The sequence below is a fragment of the Caretta caretta genome, chromosome 2 (genome assembly GCF_965140235.1).
Source record: "Caretta caretta isolate rCarCar2 chromosome 2, rCarCar1.hap1, whole genome shotgun sequence".
Taxonomy (NCBI): domain Eukaryota; kingdom Metazoa; phylum Chordata; order Testudines; family Cheloniidae; genus Caretta; species Caretta caretta.
Window position 1 is genome coordinate 201771920 of NC_134207.1, and position 14823 is coordinate 201786742.

Below are 14823 nucleotides of genomic sequence, written 5' to 3' on the forward strand. Positions count from 1 at the left end.
AAAAATGAGATGGTGCGTGGGCTTCATGCATGCAACATGTTCTCAGTGGTTTGAGCATTGGCCTGCTAAACCCAAGGTTGTGAGTTCAATCCTTGAGGGGGCTGTTTAGGGATCTGGGGCAAAAATTGGGGGATTGGTCCTGCTTTGAGCAGAGGGTTGGACTAGATGACCTCCTGAGGTCCCTTCCAACCCTGATATTCTATGATTCTATGTACCGTAGCCATTTGAAAGCATGCATGCACCCTGATTGCCATGAGAGGCTTCCACACCTGCTCTGAAAGAGCACGACTGTGACATTTCTGCATTTAGTGAAGCGCATGCTGCATGCATTCCTTTCCACTTTTCAGTTTCATGAATAATTTAGTCACCTGGTTGCACGTAGTGAAGCTGCATGCACGGTGAGGTGACAAAAGGCTTTTGCCACACACCCAGAGAAAGGAGTGCTCATTGTTGAACTGCCCCAGGAGCAGCTCACAACTCTCTGCTCCCCGGAAGGAACTGAAATAGGTCTCTGTCTGGCACAGAGTCTATTCCTCTGCATACTGGCACAGCTATACCAACTGGCATGTTGGGGGCTACACCCAGTCTCCACACTGTCCTGCCCAGCTGTTACATCTGTGAAAGAGATGTCTATAACTATGCAATTATTTAATAAGGTGCCAGCACGTGGCCCTCAAGAATATGCCACATTGTTCCTCAGTTTTATAGGTCCAATACAATTTATTTTATTTACAGAAAATGACTTCCCCTCAGCAACTTGTTACGCCAGCTCTTAACATGGTGCCAGGGTACAATAGTTCTTGTTGCGTTAATTCTTTGTTGCAGCTAGCCAGAAGCAATGGCTCATTTCAGCAATGGCAGTGAATAATAGCCTGCTCCCTATTGCAATGCAAACGCAAAGGATAGCTGTGAAAAATGGCATTTCTTCATGGCCAGGTGGCCAAACTGTGAAGTAGTTGAAGACTGCCACACTTTCTTCATGCAATCAGAGTTGCAATGAGGGGACTCAGCCTGCATCACCTCCTCAGCTAAGTCCAGGTTGGCAGCTAGCACGAGGGTTTAAAAAAGGTGAAAGGTGTCTTCTTACACCCGTATACCATTGTATTAGCCAAGCCACAATTTGGCCCTTAATTAGCTGAAGTGACTTCAGTGGTCAAGCCATTACCACCCACGCACCTCAATCGGTGGAAAACTTTGATAGGCCCAGTGATTGAACAGCCCCACTAGAAAAAGAGAGAAGAACATATGCCGGAGGACTCAAGTAGCTCCTCCCCTTCCAGAGTCTCTAGCCACTCACTTGCCAGTCCTTCAGTCCCCGCTTTCATGAATTAAAACCCTAGCTTGGGCCATGTGGTGCCTCTTTTTTCTTTGTTTCAGTAGTGTATCTCCCTCCCTCCCCCCGCACTACTGGTAGTTTTGGTGTTTTGCAGATTCTGCAGGTCTAACCGATCATCTGTGTTGGAGTCAGGAAGGAATTGTTTCATCCTCTAGGGGCTAAATTGGCAAAGCCCTGGTAGATTTTTTTGCCTTCCTTGCAGTTCAATAGGAATTGGATCTAGTAACTGGTGGTAGTAATTGGTAGGGATGTTATTTTATTGTAACTTGCACCCGGGGTTTCCAGTGCAATTAAAAGGATAAAAAGAATGGTTTCCAGAATTAAAAGACCTGGAATTTTGCTGGTGGGCCTTGGGCTTATAGGATAAGGGAGACCTTGTTGGCCGAGGGGCCGCCACTTTAGTACTCTCTGTCCTTCTCAGGGAGCAGGAGGGGCAGTGAAAGGATTCAAAACAGTGAGCTGAGTCTTAGAGGTAGGCTGAGGAGTGTCTAGCGTGAGTTATGGGTTATAGGGTGGGAGCTCTTTAACTCCTGCCCTGGAACTACTTAAAATGCCTGAAACATAAGAGTATGGGTGCCAAGGTGGTAGCACCTCCCTGTGTCAGGTTTTATAAAGTTGCATTCTGCTGTTATTCCTGTGTTTGTCCTCCCTGGCCATACTGTCCTGATCAGCTGCAGACATGTTGAGATGTATACAACCTGCTGAGTCCCCAGACTGTGATCTGTTACATGAACAATGCTATTTAGTCATTCGCCTTATGAAAGAAAAGAAAACCCACAATGACTCTATTGTGAAGTAGACCCGATGTGTCATTCATATAACATCACAAACTGCTTTGAAAGCACTGCTTTGAAAGCTATGTATTTTTAATGTGAGTGATGCTTGTATAGTTGGGCATGTAGTTATTTCAACAAATAAGTAGGAAACAGCAATCAAGCAAAAGCTGTCGATTAGCAAAGCAAACTGGAAACATTTTTTCATATACCATCAAGATTTATTCCAAGTGCCTTCTGTTAAAATGGTACTGCTTACAGCATGCTCGCTGCAGTGATTCACTGATATATTAATATGCATTGCTGAGTACCAATGAAATCTATATTCTATTATATAAGCTTCTAATGATTTATTGTCATTTGTCCTCACTTTGAGCATTAGCTTTTCATTTTCTTTCCACTGCAACAGAAGCGCATTTCTTCCCCTCTTCACTCACCCACCAACTCCCCACCCCCGCATGTAACACGAAACTGAGCCATGGCTGACATACAAATAACATAGAATTAGAGATGGGGGTGGAACAAAAACCCCCAATCCTAAACCCAAATTTCACAGCTGACCATGCTCTTTATAATGTCCAAACCAATAGCCAGGATCCAACATCTTGAGACAGGTGGGCGGAGGGGGTGTGTGAAATCCAGGGGTGAATATTGTATCTTTGCCCATCTGTATGTGGAACTTCTGGAACCAGGGCCTGATTGTCCTCTCCCTTTGGTGTAAATCTAGACACATGCTATTGAAGTCAGTGGAGTTACACCAGTATGAAATGAGTGACACAAGTGTAGAATCAGGCACACAGACCTAGAGCCACAGAGATTTAGACACCTACATTCAAAATGGAGATCCTCAATATCCCCCTTAATCCTGTAGTCTCTTAGATGTCTGCGCATATGCACTGACTCAAGACTAAGCCCTGGCAGGATTCCCAAACTAGGCTTTGCCCCATCAATCTCACCTGTGGAGCCTGACTCAGTAGGCCTTTCCAGAGGCTGCCTGCCAGACTGGGCCTTCCACAAAAGCTGGGTAGCAATGCACTTGTAATTTTAGCCCAGGGGTTAGAACATATACCCAGGATGTGGGGGGCTCCTGTGTTCAAATTCTCCTTCTGCCTAATGTGAAGAAAGGACTGAGTCTATGACTGGAACTTGGCAACTCACCTCGGATGAAGGAGACCCTAAACATAGAGTCATTTTCACTGTTTCTCTGGTCCCCTATGTAATTATTCATACAAAGTAAAAGAGCTTCAACAGCAGAGCTTGAATATCCCATAGTCCAGTAGTTAAGGCACTTTTCTACAAGATGGAAGAATCAAGTTCAAATCCTTGGTCACATCAGGTAGAGGGGGAATTTGAGCTTAGATCTCCCACTCATTGGGGTGAGTGCACTAAGCATTGGGCTAAGGGTATAAGTGTGGGGGGGTAATCCTCCTCTGTTTTTTGCAGGAAAGGGCTTAGGCACCTAACTCTAGGAGAGGGTTCATAGCTGTGAATCCCAAGTGGAGACAGGTGTCTCCTTCTGACACAGGTTGAGGTACCTAAGTCCCTTGAGGAGTGGGACTCAGTACCCACCCCTCTACTCAGAATTTCCTAGTGGCTAGTTTAGGCAGCTCCCTGCTCAGCTTGCTGGCTTCTGTGGACCCCATTCTTAGGTGCCTAACTGTCCCCAGGCATTGTATAGTGGAGTTTATGTGCCTAACGTGGGGCTGTAGATTCCATTAGGGGAAAGGGGGACTAAACATTAGGCTTTGCAATGCTGCATTGAAGTCCACAGTGTAGGACCCTGCCTGTGACTATAAATTCCAGTTTATTGCTAATAATTTGTGTGAAGGAATCATTTTAAAAAACTCTTACGCATGGTATTACACATATGTTGAGAGCTATGTACACTAAACAAGAAGGTGGTCTGAGGTAATGGCATGATCAGATCACCACAGGAATGCTTCTCTGCTGCTCTTCAGGAAACTGAATGGTGGCCTCTGCTCAAGGGAAACATGTAGAAATGGAATTGCCCTCCGCAGCTACGTCATGGGGAACCTCCTGTCCACTGCTGCAGAACTTGCCCTGTTGTTACTGACTTCATGGGAACTTAGTATTTTGAAAAGGTGAGATTTTTCTACCTCGTGATTCTGAGAGAGGCTGCACTGACAGCCTATACCTGAGGTGAGCAAACTACAGCCCGAGAGCCACATCCGGCTCGTGGGACTGTCCTGCCCGGCCCCTGAGCTCCTGGCCGGAGAGGTTATCCCTTGGCCCCCTCCCCCGATGTACCCCCTGCCCCACAGCCATGCTGCCACATGGGCAGTGCTCTGGGCGGCAGGGCTGCGTGCTCCTGCAGGGCAGAGGAGCAGCGTGTCTGGCTCTGGCTGGGCGGCGTGGTTGCCAGACATGCTGCTCTGAGCGGCATGGTAAGGGGGCCAGGGCCAGGGGATTGGATAAGGGGCAGGGAGTCCCTGGGGGCAGTCAGGGGACAGGGAGCAGGGGGTGGTTGGATGGGGAAGAGGTTCTGGGGGGATGGGGAATGGGGGGGTTAGATGGGGGTGGGTCCCAGGGGGGTGGTTAGGGGCTGGGGTCCTGGGAGGGGGCAGTCAGGGGACAAGGAGCAGGGGTTAGATGGGTGGGGAGTTCTGAGGGGGGCAGTCAGGGGGCAGGAAGTGGGAGGGGTCGGATGGGGGCGGGGGCCAGGCTGTTTGGGGACATGTGCACAGCCTTCCCTACCCAGCCCTCCATACAGTTTTGCACCCCGATGTGGCCCTCGGGCCAAAAAGTTTGCCCATCCCTGACCTATACCAAGGCCTGTGTGTTCACTTCACCTGCACTGGTTCTTTACTCGGGATCTAACTCACTCAGACACTTCTAAAGATAATTGTTTCATTAGACACTATTGGTGTTTTCTTAAAAGACATGGATTACTTTTCAGGTGTGTCCTTCCAGCCTCGTCACCTGGAGCTCTGAGTCCATCAGCTCTTACATGTTAACAAAATTGGGCTGGAGCTGTATTTGGGTGGCACACTTCTAAAGTCTACTTCAGCACTGCAGGAAGTGGTCCAGTAGTTCAGTATATGTCACTCTGGGAACATTGTGCAGCTGGAGCTGCCAGGAGCTGATGGGTTGTGGTCCATAGAAGTTTCCGGGAAGTTTGTCTGAGTAGAGATGGTGATGTTTGACCTAACTAGATTTCATCATAGGTACCAAAAGTTGTACTTGGCCTCTATAAATTCCTTCTGAATATTTCTTGATAAGCGGGTTTTTTTTTTTCCATTTCTATCCTAATCTCTTAAACTGGTGCTGACTGCTGTTCAAGAAAGGCATGTTTCACGTTGGAGACAGCAACATTTTGGTTGTTAAGAACTCCTCTGTTTATAGTTTGCCTAGCAGCTTAAATCCAGATCCTTCAAAAGACTTATACGCATGCTTAACTTTAAGCACATAATTAGTCCCACTGAACTCACATGTGTAACGTTAGGCACAAGCTTAAGTTTTTGCAGGCTGCAGATGGAAGTAGGAACCCAAAGGGCTTTATAAATTGAAGTCATTATATATGAATTGAAGGCATTGGTGGCATAGCAACATTTGGGGGAGATCAAGGCTGAAGATATGGAAGACTGGTATGGGTTTTTGATGTGCTATATGACATGTTCTGGTTCTGCCACCATCCACACTGACTATCATAGTTTGCTTACTTTAAAGAAAAAGCAAATAGCCTCTTTTTTGGCAATCCCTTTAAGAAATAAATAAAAAGTATAAATATTTGGTGTACATATCTGTGTTTTTAGAATTGGGAATAGAATTGTGTAATTCATGTGTAGTGGTCAGCATATTAGTGAAATAGATTGAATCATTTGGTCTCAAATATGGTTACCAGGGCTCACATTCACCATCATTCTGAAAGCACCAACCTATCAATAATTTCTCCCATTCTTTGCCCAGTTCAGCATTAGGCAGTTTGTTACTCGACATAGCATCTGAGTGGGACTAAGAAAATAAGGGCTCTGTTTGTAGCCTTACCATGACTAGCCATGCAAACTTAAGCAAATCTTTTACCTCTGCCTCTGTCTGTTCACCTGTAAACAAGGAGATAAAAATGCTTCCCCACCTTTAAATGCCTTGCGATCTGTTCAGGGAAAAACACTACATAAATCCTAAGTAGTAGTAATAAAAATAGTAAAAATTCCAGTTGTTAGATGTCTAACTACTGGATTTATGCCAACAGGTTTTCATTAGATGTTTGGATTTGTGAGGGAGTGGGGGATTTCACTCCTACAAACAGCCAGTTACCTTTTTGACTTCCAATATTTTTGCCCACAAGTCATTACAAAGTGCAAATATTTAAATGCATAAATTGGCCCATTTTCTTTAACATATCTTTCTTTTGCTGTGGACTGATAGTTACAGTTGGAATACCATAGGAGGAGAAGGAAAAATTACTAACACCCCCATAGATTTTGCTGTTATCAAAAGAGCAAGAGGCAAAAGCCAAGCCGTAAACAGCAGTATCTACTCTTTCCACGCTGTATCCATTCATCTCAAGCTCTGACTGGGAAGGATAGATGAATCTTTCCTCTCTTGAATCAGTGACAGCAATGCAGACTTACTTATATGTAGGACCTACATTAAGTGCCACTGTCTCCTGCCCATCCCCTAAATTATTCCTTGCTGCAGCCATCAATTTGAAGGGAAACATGAATAGAATCTGGATGACATGTGCTACTATTATAATGTACAACTTTTAAGGTATGTGAAATTTTGTGCCTAAACAACTTGGCACTGTCCTTATTTTCCACCTCACTGATCTCCTTTTATACCCTCTGCTCTTTGTGTTTCTGCTCCCCCGCCCCCTTCAACTTGTGGCCGTGGTACAGAATGCTGATCAGCAAGCCTCATCTCCAGCCAGTCATTTACAGGTAGTCGTTTCGGTCACCAAACTCTGACTGCATTTTTAAAGGAAATTTGGAAGCTGAGAAAACCTTAACATTCAGTAGGTTATTCAGTGTGCATGGGTAGCAGGTATATCCACTCTTCAGCCTCTCTTTGTACGTGATGCTGTAGAGGCAAAAGATTTTACAAACAAGGATTTGTAGTTGTAGAATTGTAGAATTGGCAGTGCAGGTAATAACTATAATTTTTCTTCATCTAGTGCTCCAACTGTAGCAAGGGCAGATTGAAGCAGAGCAGTGCAGTAGCAATAAAAAAGGGCTTAAAGGTACATATGGCACCTGGTTGGATATACATTAATAAGAGCAGGTTAGCTTATGACCATTTAAAGCTTTTAAATGTGAGTCTTGGGATTACAAGTCTCTGGAACAGATTCTCAGCAAGTGTAAATCAGCATAACTCCACTCAAGTCAATGGAGTGATGTCACTTATGTCAGCTGAAGATATAGCCTACCACCTTCGATGAAAAACAATGACTGTTAGGCCAGGTCTACATTACCACTTTCTTCAGTATAACTTACGTGGCTCGGGGTGTGAATCAGACACCCGCCGCGTGGCGTAAGTTACACTAACCTAAGCACCGGTGTGGACAGGGCTATGCCAGCAGGAGAGCTTCTCCCACTGACATGGCTACCTCTTGTCACAGAGGTGGATTTACTATGCTGACAGGAGAGCTCGCTCCCATTGGCATAGAGCGTCTTCACCAGACGCACTACAGCAGCACAGCTCCATCGGTGCAGCTGCGCCAATGTAGCGCTTCACGTGTGGACTAGCCCTCAGTTCATCAGGAAGCACACATGTGGCTACATTTTCTAAAGAGCTGGGATTTGGCACCATTTTTGTAACTGAAAAAATGACTTAAATGAAGATCAGTGCACTTACACCTCTAACTACCTGCTTTGTATTGGCAGATGAGTATTTCAAGTTGTTAGCATGTAGATTTATACTTGTAAATCAACTGCAGGTGTAAATTGTGTCAACAAAGGAAAAGCTTCCCTCATGAAAACTTAATCCTGACTGTGAATGTGAATTTTATTGCTTGAGGTGTGGGGGGTCTCATTTTACTCTGGTTCATACATAAATAAGAATTTTAAAATCACACTGGTTGCGATTTGGGTATTTTTCTGAGTTAGCCTATTGTGGCAATGAGAGAACCTTTTAACAATGTTTGTGGGGGAAAGTAAAGACGTAAGGGAATTGTACCTATGTCTTTGCAGTAACAAACATGGTCTCCTACTGCTGGTAATTTCCCACTCTCTAATAGCATATTATTTTTTCTTCACTACCACAACATGGAAGTTGCTTCATATCAATCACTTCACTTTTTCTTTCACAACTCAGAATATCAATACCTTTTACTAATGTGTTAAAATGGAAAGTTGATAGTCAGGAAGAAGGTTGCCAATATGACAAAATGGGCTCTGAGACAAATTTGACAGAGGTGATCTGTATTTTGCTTTCAGCCTGTTCACCCGCAGTGCACACAATGGGATTGGAATCTCCACAGCTCATGCAGGCTTTCCAGCCCTGGGCTCTTGCTGGGCTGGATGGTTAAGCTATTGTTTCACTAGAGTCAGGGAATTAACATAATTTATTCTTTTACCCATAACTGTGCTTTATTTGCTCTCCTATTTCTCTGTATTGTACAGGATAATTAGTACAAATTGCATGATCAGTGGTACTTCTCTGAACCTGAACTTTCTATTAAGGGTTATAGCTAAGTGAAAACATCCATAGTAAAGAAAGGATCACTGATAACAAGTATGTTTATGTTAATGGCCACATACTCAGATATATACGTGCAACTTACATTGAAGTCACTGAGAACTGTGCATGTGTATTAGTGAACAGAATTTGGACCCAAGGATGGTCCAATATCAGAACATTGGTTAATATGCAGGGCACCAGGTTACAGATGGAATACCCTAACCTAAGTTCTTTCAACTTCATTAGTGTTAGTATTTTTTCCTAAGGAGGTTAGGGAAAAGGAAGTAAGGGTGAATGCTGTGGCAGTGAATACTATTTCTGGTTCTCCCAGGTTGACAGCTAGAACTAACACCGTACTCGACAAGGTGTCTTGATGAATGGTGTTGGTGACAGAAGCAAAACCCCAGATCCAAACAACCCTAAAACTCTGGGGAACTTGGGTGCCACATCTGAACTCAGCAGCTAAGGTCTCCTGTAAACAGTATCTCAGTGGTAATGGGCAAGCAGCAGTCTGTGGTGGAGGTTGGAGGACTGTGGCATATCCTCTGAATTAGGCTGGGGTAAGGATCCAGCAGAACTTACAGGATCTGAGTGGGAACCTTTCAGGGACTGCAAGCAGTTCTCTCTCTATGTTGATATGCCTTGTTCATTACATGTGTCATTTTGAAGCCAACTTTGTTACAGACTAAGACCTAATTTGGCAGTGAGCTGAGGAACTGAGATTTCACTGAGAAAGAGAAAAGACATGCACAAAAGAAAAATGTGTCAAGGATGTGAAATGGCAAGTTTGTGGTGGTGACCTGTGTGTTGAAGTAATTGAAGTAGTTTGTTGTGTTTTGATGCAGCCAAATGAAATATGTGCAAAATGAGCTGAGACCAAACTTACAAAAAACAAGCCAGCATATATCTTCTTCACTTTCTTATGTATTTTGTAATAAGATATTCAATGCAAATACAACAGCAGCAGCATGGGATGAGGGCACCAAAAGAGAACATTCCATTAGTGAATATTTAGTTTTAGCAAATTCCTCTATGTAATGTTTCCTTCCATCTCCCTCAAGCTTCCCCTACCACTCCAATCCCTGACCGGGGGGGGGGGGGAAGAGTCCTCCTGAGAGAACAGTTGTGTGTGATGTTGCCCATTTCAAATGGAAATGAAATATCTGATTGCAACTGTAGAAAATTCGAGAGTCATATTGTAATAAAAAAATCTAACTGCTGCCCTCGAGGGGCAGTGTTACCGAGTAAGGCTATGTCTACGGTACTGCAGTAAGTCGACCTATGCTACGCAACTCCAGCTACATGAATAACGTAGCTGGAGTTGACGTACTTTAGGTTGAGTTACCGTGGAGTCTACACCCTGGGGGGGTCAACGGGAGAAACTCTCCCGTCAACTTACCTTACTCTTCTTGTTGTGGGTAGAGTACAGGGGTCGACTGGAGAGTGATCTGCTGTTGATTTGGCGGGTCTTCACTAGACCCACTAAATCGACGGCTGGTGGATCAATCTCAGAGCGTCGATCCCAGCAGTAGTGTAGACCTGCCCTTAGTCATATAGAGCTAGGACTAAAATCCTGGTCCTTCAGCCTCTAAAACCACAGACTTCCATTTGTGCTAAGAGACATTTCCTTTACTGTTAGGAGGAGCAGATCCCTCATTCTGCCTTGGACCAGTCTTTTCAGAGCAACATCACTCACACACAAAAATCCAGTACTTTGCCATATGATATTGACACATGCCAAATGACTCTTATACTCCTCTAGGGTATTGAAGGCATGGAGAAACAAGTCATAACTGCATGAATAAGTATTTGCCTATACAAATATGATTTTTCTGTGCGTTAAATGGAGGTGCTCGAATTTTGCTGGAGGAAATAAGGAGACCCTTTATCTCCATAATAGACAGCTGTAATCCCTTTGGATTACTGGTTAAGTGATATTATTTTGTTATGGTGAGTTTTCTTGAGTAACAACATTTCTAAAGTGACAACTTTAGAAGTCCTGGGTGAATATGAACCTTATATTCTGGGCATTTCTGATTTCTCATTCTTTGTAGTGTTTTGGCTACAAATCATTTGTTAGAGAAGAATAAAGGTACATTAAGGACCTTAATATAAACTGTCATGTTAAAAATTTACATCTCTGCAATTTCCTGTTCATTTTATAGTACAGCAGTTTTCTTTAGTCTCCCTCATTATTACAGTTGGGTGTATGCCGAACCTCAGTGTGCAATGCTCTTTTTATTTTCTCTTCAGTGTTGTCATTCACAGTGAATAGCCTTCCAGGGAAAAGAGCACCTGATCTGAATATTCAGCTGATCAGGTTCAGACTCAACCTGATTCTTCCATGCAGTTTTAAAATTATGAAGAATCTTGAATTATTGTCATTTATAGGGTAGTAACTTTCCTGGTCTATTAGAAATAGTTGGCAGATATATCAGAGACTTCAAGAGGATTATTGCTTTGAAGCAGATGTTAGACAGAATGGGCAATAAACAGCTGTTGCCATGAGAGGTTATGTGGGCATAGTTAAATATCTGCATGGCTCTGGCTCAATATGACAATGATCTAGCCAAAGACTTGTTAGTAACAGATTACTATTTCAAATATTCAGGAAAAACTAGCTTCCCACAACAGGTTTACAAAATAAACATCTGCTTTTCTCACACAAATTACTTCCTGTTTCATAATTGTTTAAGCAATAGGGATTCTTGGAAGAAATATTAATAGGGAAGTAAGATTTTTGCACCAGACTGAATAAAGGTTCATATGAGAAACATCCCTTAAAAATGGAAGTTCAGAAAAAATCTTCAGGTTGCCCTCTGCAAAGCTTGCTTGGGTGGGGCCAGAGGTCACTTGATGACCTATGACAATGAGGCCATCCAGCTCTAAGGAAAGTGGGTAAGTCACTGAACCCCCTTTCCCCCAAAACCATGTCAGATAAGTAGGACATTCCTGAAAATAATATGGGGAGAAGACTCCCTTTTGAGGTCAGGGCTTCACAGCAGACCTGCCTATAAGGGCGCAGCAAAAAGCCTGAGGAAAAAAATTGTATTATTTTCACCAAAATCCAAAGTGGACCCTCAAATATACAGCTCCCTTCAAATTCATCAGTCCTCCCTGCAATATCCCAACGATTCAGCCATAAATCATCAATACTCTGTTCCTAGTACGTCGGTGTTCCATAGCTGGAAGAAGAAAGCAGAAGGCAACAACAGTTTGTGGTCTCTCCATCTCCTCAGCTTCTGCACAACTCCCTCTGTTTCACTTACTGAGAAGGATCTGAGGGCACAGTATGTTCTGATTTTCCCTTGCTAGAGTGGAAAGAATCTTTGCCACTAGCTTTACCCACTCTAGCAGCCACCTAACCTGGTGAGATACCAGCAAACAGACATAAAAGTAGCCGCCTCTGGCCAGAAGATGGAGGTTAGACAGGTCTGGTTCAGTTTTGCAGCTCTGTGCCCCCTCCTCCATGTGCTCAGAAACACTTCACTAATATTGGTGGAGATTTGAGTGCATGATCTGATATGAATGCAAAGTTCTACTCAGTTGGGCTTGAGGTCTAATCAGGGGTCAGCAACGTGTTTGTCGTAAAAGTTTTGAGGTCCGTGGTAATTTTTCAAAAGATGGAATGACATAACCGACCCCCAATGTCCATCACTAAGTACGGTCATTTTGTCAAGTGTCCATCACGCAACATGGTGGTGCCGACCCCTGGGTCTAATGAGTATTTCACAGCTGTAGTTGGGAGACATGGTTAACCACATAAATGGCTGTATTAGTCTAGCCAATGCCCTAGAAGGGGTGGGTGGGGAGGGAAGGATTAGCACAACTTGAACATACCATGCATACAGAATGTGTCTTTGGGCTGCGGGGGGGGATAAAACACAGTTAAACAAATCCACATTGACTATCAAGGTAAACTGCACATATATTCATCACTGGGGATAAAGCCAGGACGTTGGGTACTAAGCATAGAGGCTTCTCAACTATTTGCTCTCCGTTAGCTGGCATTAGTATAACTGTATCTTATCCTCTCTGTAGATGAGCCACTAAAATGCCACATCACACACAATGCCCTAGGAGACCCAGCTAGTTCACCCTTAGTGCATGCTTCCTTAGTGTTGGAATTGGCAACCCCCCTGTTGCTTGCATTCTGGGAGTGCAAGTGCCATGATTCTGGATTTCCCTGGAGTCAGTACACAAAGGTGTTCCTCCTGACCCCCTCCCACCCTTTGCAAATTCACACAAAAGCCACCAGGATCTGTCCAGAAAACACTTCATTTGCGCTCCTATTTCTCTTATGCTGAATCTAACTGAACCATGATGTTCCAGTTACATTGTCAAGTCAGAACCTTGTCAGGCAGTGATGAAATCCATGCAGGATTTTAACAGGGATCAAACAGTTTTAAAAAAAAAAACAGTTAAGTTCAATGTAAGTTTAAACCTTGATATATGCTGTGATGGGTTCACCCTTTCCCCTCCAAGCCTGTTGTATAGCGGTCAACCTCCAGTGCCGTGCAGATGTTTTTGGGAGCTAGAACAAATGGAGATGAAGCAAATGAATGCTTTGGACTGGAGCGCCATCATTTTTTATAAAATGTTTTCTCTGCAGTGAAGTGAACTTGCTGAAAGCATGGATACTGTGTGTTTCTAATCTATTGAGCAGGAATGGCTGGCATTTTATATTTATTTATGGTTGCTCTGGAAGCAGCAGATAGACAATGGGATGGAGAAGATAATGAGCTAGAGAGATCATCAGCCAAATAGTTCAACTTTAGTTTTCCTCTTGCCCAGGCTCTCTTGCCTTGGCACACTAGTACCTGTGGTGCTCTAGAACTACAATATTGAAGGAGCTTTTTCACTATCTGACCATAACAGCGAAATAAAAAAGGTCTATTAAACGTATAACTTATATTTTGGGTTGCCCAAAACCCCAGTGAGGATTGCAGATCTTATTATGTGTGTACAGCACCTAACACATATTAAGACAGCCCCTGGCCTGGATTTTAGGGCCAGATTTGACCTTACTTTCAGCTATGCAATTTCCTTGATGTCCATGGCTGATTAAAAACTTTTATAGAATCTGTCAGGGATATTTTCTTTGCTAAATTTTTATTTAGTTGTCATTTCCAAAAGTGACTGTATATTAACTGGTTTAGGTCAAGGGAGGCTTATTTTTAAATTATCCATTTTAAAAATAGGCAGCTTTCTTGGTTGAGGCTACCAGCATGCCAGCACCACTCTTCTCTTGTTACAGTTTTATAATGCTCTCATTGAAGTCAATGAATAGACTCAATGGGAGTTGGAATGGGTACATCATGCCCTATTTATTATTGATCAGTCAGGGCAGACATGGGCTATTATCAGTGTCTAGCCCCTCAATGGCATCATTCAGATATTTCTTGGGGAAAGGGGGAGATTGTGGTTCCCCTGCCCAGCAGGGACCCTGTTCTAGTCATTGCTTATGCCCTGCCTCTCCCCAGGGATCTCAAGTCTCCTTCAGCCCCTCTCTCTTGCCCACAGAATGCATAAGTAATTGCCGATTGGAGTCAGGTTCTTAGAGGATTCCCCTGTGTGCCATTGCACAGAAACAGATTCCACATACACCAAGTCACAATCAATTTGGTCCAGGTGCCCCTCCATCTGTACAGAGGGACAGCAGGTCAAATTTCAGCAACCATACTGATTTAGAATAGGAACACTGCTTAAGGTTGGGCCATGGAACTTTGAGCAAGTGCAAAATTTGTTTGGTGGGAGGTGGAAGGAGCACCCACTAATCTGTGCTATTGTGGCCTCTGAATTTAGACCACCAAACACTGACACACCAGTCACATGGGATCATCATTTTTGTTATTGTGAGACTATTGTTTAGTAATAGGCCTATCCACTACAATTCCGCAACTGGCAGACCACATAAACCAAAGCAGAACGTGTTCCAACAACCAAAAATTTAGATCTGGGAGAATGACTGCCACAGTCCTCTCACCTTCTCCATCTTTGCCACAATAGTGGCAGCAGATTCAAGGAAGGAGCAGATGTCACACTTCCATGTAGGCCATCAAAAACCAGCTACAG